This window comes from Pygoscelis adeliae, unplaced genomic scaffold, assembly GCF_000699105.1.
Source record: "Pygoscelis adeliae isolate BGI_AS28 unplaced genomic scaffold, ASM69910v1 Scaffold145, whole genome shotgun sequence".
NCBI lineage: Eukaryota > Metazoa > Chordata > Aves > Sphenisciformes > Spheniscidae > Pygoscelis > Pygoscelis adeliae.
This window is the reverse complement of record NW_008824866.1, coordinates 2,035,666-2,042,468: the sequence shown is the minus strand read 5'-3', so window position 1 is coordinate 2,042,468 and position 6,803 is coordinate 2,035,666.

Below are 6,803 nucleotides of genomic sequence, written 5' to 3'. Positions count from 1 at the left end.
CCCGTCCCAGCCCTGTGAGACCCCATCGGCACCCCACGTCACGGGTGGGGGGGTGTAAGCCCGCTGCCCGACGGCTGTCACACATCTCACCACAGAGGGATGGCCTTCACCCAGCCGTGCCCCATGAAGACACCTGGCTCTGCTGTGAGGGGCCTGGGCCTTTGTGTCCGAAACCTTCCCCGAGGTCCCTTCTCTCTCCCTTCATTTTTTCAGCGTGTTTAACCACAGAGAAATCCATCCCAGCAGAAAACAGGCCTTCCCCAAGCACAGCCTCCATGTTCTCCCACGGATGGCCCTGCTTTCCACACCTGTTAGCCAGGCCCACCGCTGCCCCTTGGGGTGCCACCAAGTCCCAGGGCAGCAGTGCCCACCGCAGGAGCACCCACCGTCTCCATCAGGAGAAGATGCTGAAGGGTGAAGCTTACCCTCAGTGCCAGGCACGCCTCCCAGTCACTGGTAACATCGCTTGAGGGTTGTGTGGAGTTTTCTTAACAAATATCCTTAAAAGAAAAAAAAAATCCACACAGCCCCAAAAGCAACCAAACCCCACAGTACCATGTACTTAGCAATGCTTTGAGCGCACGCTTTTCTTTAAAACACCCACGGCAGGGGCTGTGCGTGGAGGCAGGCCCTCACCGCAACGCAGGGCACCTGTGGCCATTTTGCTGATGGGAAGCAACTGGTACTTCTCCTCTCCTCTCTTGCAGTGCAGAGCACACGTGCTGCAAAACAGCATGAAGAGAAGCCACGGTTGCCTTCAAGTAAATCCACCTCATCATCGTTTTTTTCACTTCTGTTTTTTCTTTTCCCAAGTGTAATGCTATTAAAAAGTAAACATAGTCTTTGCCTCTAAATACGTATTACAGTAATTAAGCATGATAACCAGGTTTTGGTGCTTACCTTTTCATAGCTTTGCCATTTTAAAGGGCAAGAGAAAAGGCAGCACAGCTCACCAAAGGCAGACATGTTACAGTAGGGTTGCTAACAGCAGTTTAACAGATCACAAGTTTTGGGCAGTAAGGGCCATCTCCCAATTGCGTGTGCTTACAGCCGCTGATGGAGTGGGGACAACAATTCCTGTAGATGTCAAGTAAAGCAGCGTGCATGACAGATGCGAGATGGATGTTGCAGCCACCCAGCCTCCTCAGCTCTGCAAAATGCCCGTTCCAGTCCTTATCATGAAGAAAATATGCTAGTGGTGTCTCAAAAGGGACGTAAAAAAACCACAAACCACTGTCATCTGTTCAAGCCCATTGGCACTTGGAAACAATCTTTGTCAACTGTCTATATTGCACCAGCTCATTTCAAGAAATCTAACTCATGTCATAGTTCGGGATGCCTAAAGTAGGCGTCGCCTTCAGCAGGTAGATCTGTTAGTTGCTATCCACTGAAGTCCACCAGCAAGATACATCCTGCTGTCTGGAAGCACGTCTCCCACTCCACTGACTACAGAGGGAAAGCGGTCTCCTGAATTTGGGCAGACTTGACCTAACTCTAACCTCGGGCCTTTAACTGACTTGCTGAAGCTGAAACCCTACGGTAGCCAACTTGTTAAGAACTGGAACTTCATGAAGGGGCTAGCAAGAGAGGAGCGACAAAGTATCTTTTTTCCTAAAAAACCTCCACCCCTCACAGGTGTCAAATTAGGGCTTGGTGGCAGCCAGCCTCCAAGCAGCAAAGCCGGTTTGGTGCACCAGGAATAAACTCTGTGGCACATCGTGAAAAGAGAATACTGCAAAATGAATAGTAACTAAAAATTGAATGGATCAGGTCTGCCATGAATAGGTCTCAGCACAAAGACTGTAATGACTATGCTGCTCATTTTTCCACACCTTTTGATGTGAGATGCTGCAGGTCGCGTGCCACTGTATTTGTGGTTTTGCCTCAGTAGTGGAAAATGCACCAGGTCCTGTAAGCATTCTCCACCCTGCCAGCAACTTCTCCCATAAATTTGCAGCAGAAAAAAACCCCAGAAGCTAGTGTGTAATAATATCCTGCTGCAGACAATGAAATTGTGATTCTAATGCAAGCTAACGTGCTGATCTTTTGATGTGGCAATAAAACTCAGGTGACTTAGTCCACACTGGGACATTTCCAAGTGAGTTAACACAAGTACATCCACTTTCATTATGTGGATACCTCCTTAGGGAGGATGAGTGTAAAAGAGAGAAGAATTTTTAAGCTTCTAGAAATACACTACAACGGCTAAGCAGTATTTGTGCTGGGATCTGGTAAGTCCTTTTAGATTACTCTAGCTGATTTTTTTTTTTTTTCCTAATTACCACTTCTAGATATGTTCCAGAGAAGGTGTGAACCCCATTGGAAAGGTAGGAATTACAGGGCCTTCCTTACAACTTCACACAGCTGAGGTTGCTTTTCTTTGTTATCCTTTTATCCTGGGCTCTTTGAAGGAGCCCAGAGTCTACTAGGGCTCTATAAAGCACAGATCGAAAGCCATGAGGATCAATCCATTTACAGAGTGTGCTTAATGCTGCTCTTCTCCCAGAGCTTCTGAAGTCACCTGGTTGTTCCCAAGGAAGGGAGCGGTATTTCATTACAAACATTTGCACACAGCTCCACTGTGATCCAGGCACAAAATAACATGGAATATCGCCCCCTCCGTATTCCTACCTTGTTGCAGTAAATATTTTACTATGGTCATTCGCTTGTGCTGCTGGGCTTTGTCCTTTTGAATCACAGCCACATTGTCAAAGCTATTCTATAACTTAGTTAAGGGAAAGGCCTTCTCCAGGACTCTCGGGCAGATGAACTTCATTGTTTTTAAGAGGAGTTTTAAGCTTATTTATTGCAGAATGGCTCCAGCTACACAGCCTAAGCAAAGCACCATTAAAGCTTTACACCCTTTCTAAAGAGGAATCCTTTAGTAGGAAGTTGCACCCTTCCCAAACTGAAATGTTTTTCTTCTGCTGAACGGCATGGGATAACTTGAAACCCTGAGGTTTCAACACCCTTGTTTTCTATTAGAACCTATAGTATTCTACTACTTTCCTTCTTGTTTCATTTCAGAGACTTTTTCAAACAAGGCATGATCCAGTTTAACATGCATTAAGGAATATTTTTAAGACATTACAAGATTGACTTATTTGGGGTTGGTTTTTTTTTCTGATTTGGAGGGGAGAGAGCCCACATTACAGTTCTTAAGAACATGTTAGCTAAAATATAACACAGAGTAAACCTTTTAGCCATAAGCATGTGAGTATGTCTTTCTAAGGTCAATAGCAGCAACAGAGAGCATAGGCAATGACCAGCTATTGACAAGTAGCCTGTACGACAGTCAAATCAGCTTAAGACAACCAGTACTAAGAATTATTTTTATAATAGAGGAAGAAAACTCAAATGGAAATCAAGAATAAGTTAACAGTTCCCTTATAATTTGCAGGGCGAGACCTACAACAGTATAGCATGATACAAGGATTTCCTCTTGGACTTGATTTTTTTCAAGGCACGCTTTTTAAGGAAGGGGGGGAGCAGAGAGAGTGAGAGTTACCAAACTTTTAAACCCACATTCAGAAGTAGATGCCATCACTTCCCAGCAGTCATAAAGCAAACCAACGGACTGTGTCCTTCTGGCTCTTAGTAGCCTCTTTCTTTCTTCTTGAGATGATGTACCTTTCTTAGCAGTAAGAAGCTTGGAATAAACATTAGCTTTTCCTGAAAGTCCTTTTACGCAGGAGACACTTTATCCCTGTCCTGTCAAAAAACCCATATCCTTTCCCGTACGTGAACATTTAAACTTCCACTTTCAAAACACCAAGAGTGAAACACCTTTAAAGTACAGTCCTTACGGTTGATACCCTGAACAAAGCCCACCGTCAAACCCCAGTAAGGACAGCATCTCTGCAGTGAGAAGCAGCACATGTAACTAACAGCCAAGCATTGAGTCTATCTTCACCTACCCCTGTGTTGGATCTCCTGTCTGCAGCTCAAAGACCCATCTTCGTCATGTTTTCCAGCATTGCTCCACCACTGGGCTGTAAACATGACACCTTTTGGACCAGGAGATAAGTGTAGGTAAGGGAAAAGAAGGAATCTCAGGTCACAGAAAAGAGCCACATAGAACACAAGTAGGACAATAAAACAGTACTTTTTAAAAACGATACAGATTAACTTATCTCACCATGACCTCCTAGGGTGGGCAGCATTTTAGGAGACATCCCTTCCCCCTACTACCAGGAGAAGCAGGCAGCTGGCTGCAGAAGAGGCTGCACCTCTTCTCCCTGGCTCAGCCTCTGACCTAGGAGTGTGTGTGGTTCCTCATTCAGATGACTCACACCACCTCATCAAACCGACAGCTGCTGGCCCTGGCCTCAGGACTTTCCCTCCCAAGCATGCAAGGTGAAGTGTGTTTACTCCAGCTTCCTGGAGCATCAGTAGCGAACACCTTTTCAACACTTGGGGACTAAGACTTACGATTCTCCATAGCCCCAATCTTGCCTATGTTTAGGGCACATCATGGATCTCTCCAGAGGCAAAGGTGATGTGCAGGAGATAATACCCCATCCCAAACTGCCCTCCATTAGCAGATATTTGGTAAAGATGTGTTTACTAATTCAGCTGTTAGGCAGTTTGTCATGAGCCACAGAAGCCAAACTCCTCTCTTTCCTCCCTATTTAATACAAGACACATCCCTCTCCTATTCCTCAGTCTCACACCACAGACAGAAAAGCATCTTCTTTATTCACTTTGCAAAAATTGAGAGCCGTTGGCCATTACCCACATACCCCAAAAGCCTGAGGCCTCCCTCCTCTTTCCCACTTCTCTCTGCCTCTACTAATTCTCTGTAGAGCCCCATTTCAGGGAATCTGGGATTCTTTTAGCACTCAGACAGGCTGATTTTTGGACATAATTATATTTCTTACTATATTGCCTGACTAGGTCACCTTGCTTGGACATAACAATGTGAAGGCTGCACTTCAGGAGAAAGTATAAACTTATTGCAGAGCCCATGTCTGCAAGTTGAGATCTGAAGTCTGCTCCTGGCCACTAGCCTAGTTTTGTTACTCTTATCTGTGTTTTCTTTTCTGGCTATTATTCTTTTTCCTTAGCTTGCCCATGAAATTACAATATAGTTATCTGCCTCATTAAGGTATTTGAGTGTTCAACTATCAATCTGCCCACAACACTTTGGAACAAGTCAAGAGACTTTAATTTCTGAAGTATTAGTTATGCAGCAGTAGCTCCAGGACAGTATTTTCACGAAGAAAGAGGCTGGCTGAGAAACAAAATTTTATAGACATCCTGTTAAGTCTCAGTTCAGTCCCATTTATTCTAAGACTGATCTATCGTGACCACATGATGGGAACAACAGTGCTGCAGCAGCACCATGATCTTTTGATGAGTCATTTCTACGTGTGTCAAAAACCCTGAACCCTACTTGCAAGTATCACTGAATAATGGAGGTAACAGCATTTTGTGGTTATAAACATGCACCAAAAGAAGTCAATGAGATGAAGAAAGCAGATACTGAATGACTCAATGAGGAAACAGAGTGCTTCCATAAGTGTTAAGTGTCAGAGAACAGTAATTAGTATGCTAGCTTCATCAGAGACATACAAGGATTTACATAAACAGGAAAACCTGAATGTAAAGTGAGAATTTAATATGGTTACATTGATATGACCCTTTATATGAACATTTTTGCTTTGGCATGGGGAAGTTTTAAAAAAACACTAGTTCATGACGTTTTGGAAGGTGTCCAACCTAAATTTAAAAAGCTGCATTGTCTGAACTAAGCACCCCCAAGAGGAACACTATCAGTGTAGCTATGTTAGGTTATCTGTATGGATATGATTATACAGGCATAATTGGTCAAACTTTCTCCTGCAGAATACTGTACAGCTCTCAGCATAGACTCGCTGCTTTGATAAATGTACAAGTCACAAAATCTACATTTGAAAAGGAGAGGTTTTAGTCAGTGCTTCCTCTAGGAAGATGGACGCTTTGTTGCATAAATCCTGTTTCATCACTGTCAGTTAAATAGATCATTTTGTCACCCAGTTTGTTCAGTGGGTGAGAATCGAATCAGGGACTACTTGCAACAACTCAACCTATAGAAGTCCGTGGAGCCCAGCAGCCTGCATCCAATGTGCTGAGAGAGCTGGCTGATGGCCTTGCAAGGCCACCCTCCATGATCTTTGGAAAGCCACAGAGATCAAGGATCCCTGATGACTGGAGGGGAAAAAAAAATATTCACACACATTTTCAGAAAAAGCCAAAAGAACAGCCCGGAGAAGACCAGTGAGGCTATTTCTTACATTTAAATGGAATTCCTCATGTTTCAGCTTGCACCCGTTGCCTTTTGTCCTTTCACCGGGCACCACTAGAGAAGAGTCTGGCTCTGTCATCTTTACTGCCCCCATCAGGTGTTTATACACCTTGGCAAGATCCCACGGAGCCTTTTCTTCTCCAACCTAAACAATCCCAGCTCTCAGCCTCTCCCCATTATTTCAGTCTTCAATCCTATTATCACCTCCCTGGCCTCTTGCTGGGTACACTCTGGTATGTCCATGTCTCTCTTGTACTGGGGAGCTCAGCACTGGACACAGCACCCTAGATGTTACCTATTCCGCTGCTGCTGTTTCACGTTGGCACCAGTGACACAGCCAGGAGCAGTCTGAGGACTATCAAGAAGGACTACAGAGCCCTGGGAGTGGTGTTAAGGGACTCAGGAGCACAGGTAGTTTTTTCATCAATCCTGCCAGTCAAAAGGAAGGGGTTTGAAAGGGCCAGTCGAATCTGGCGAGTCAACAGGTGGATGCGGGACTGGTGCCGCAGCCACGGGG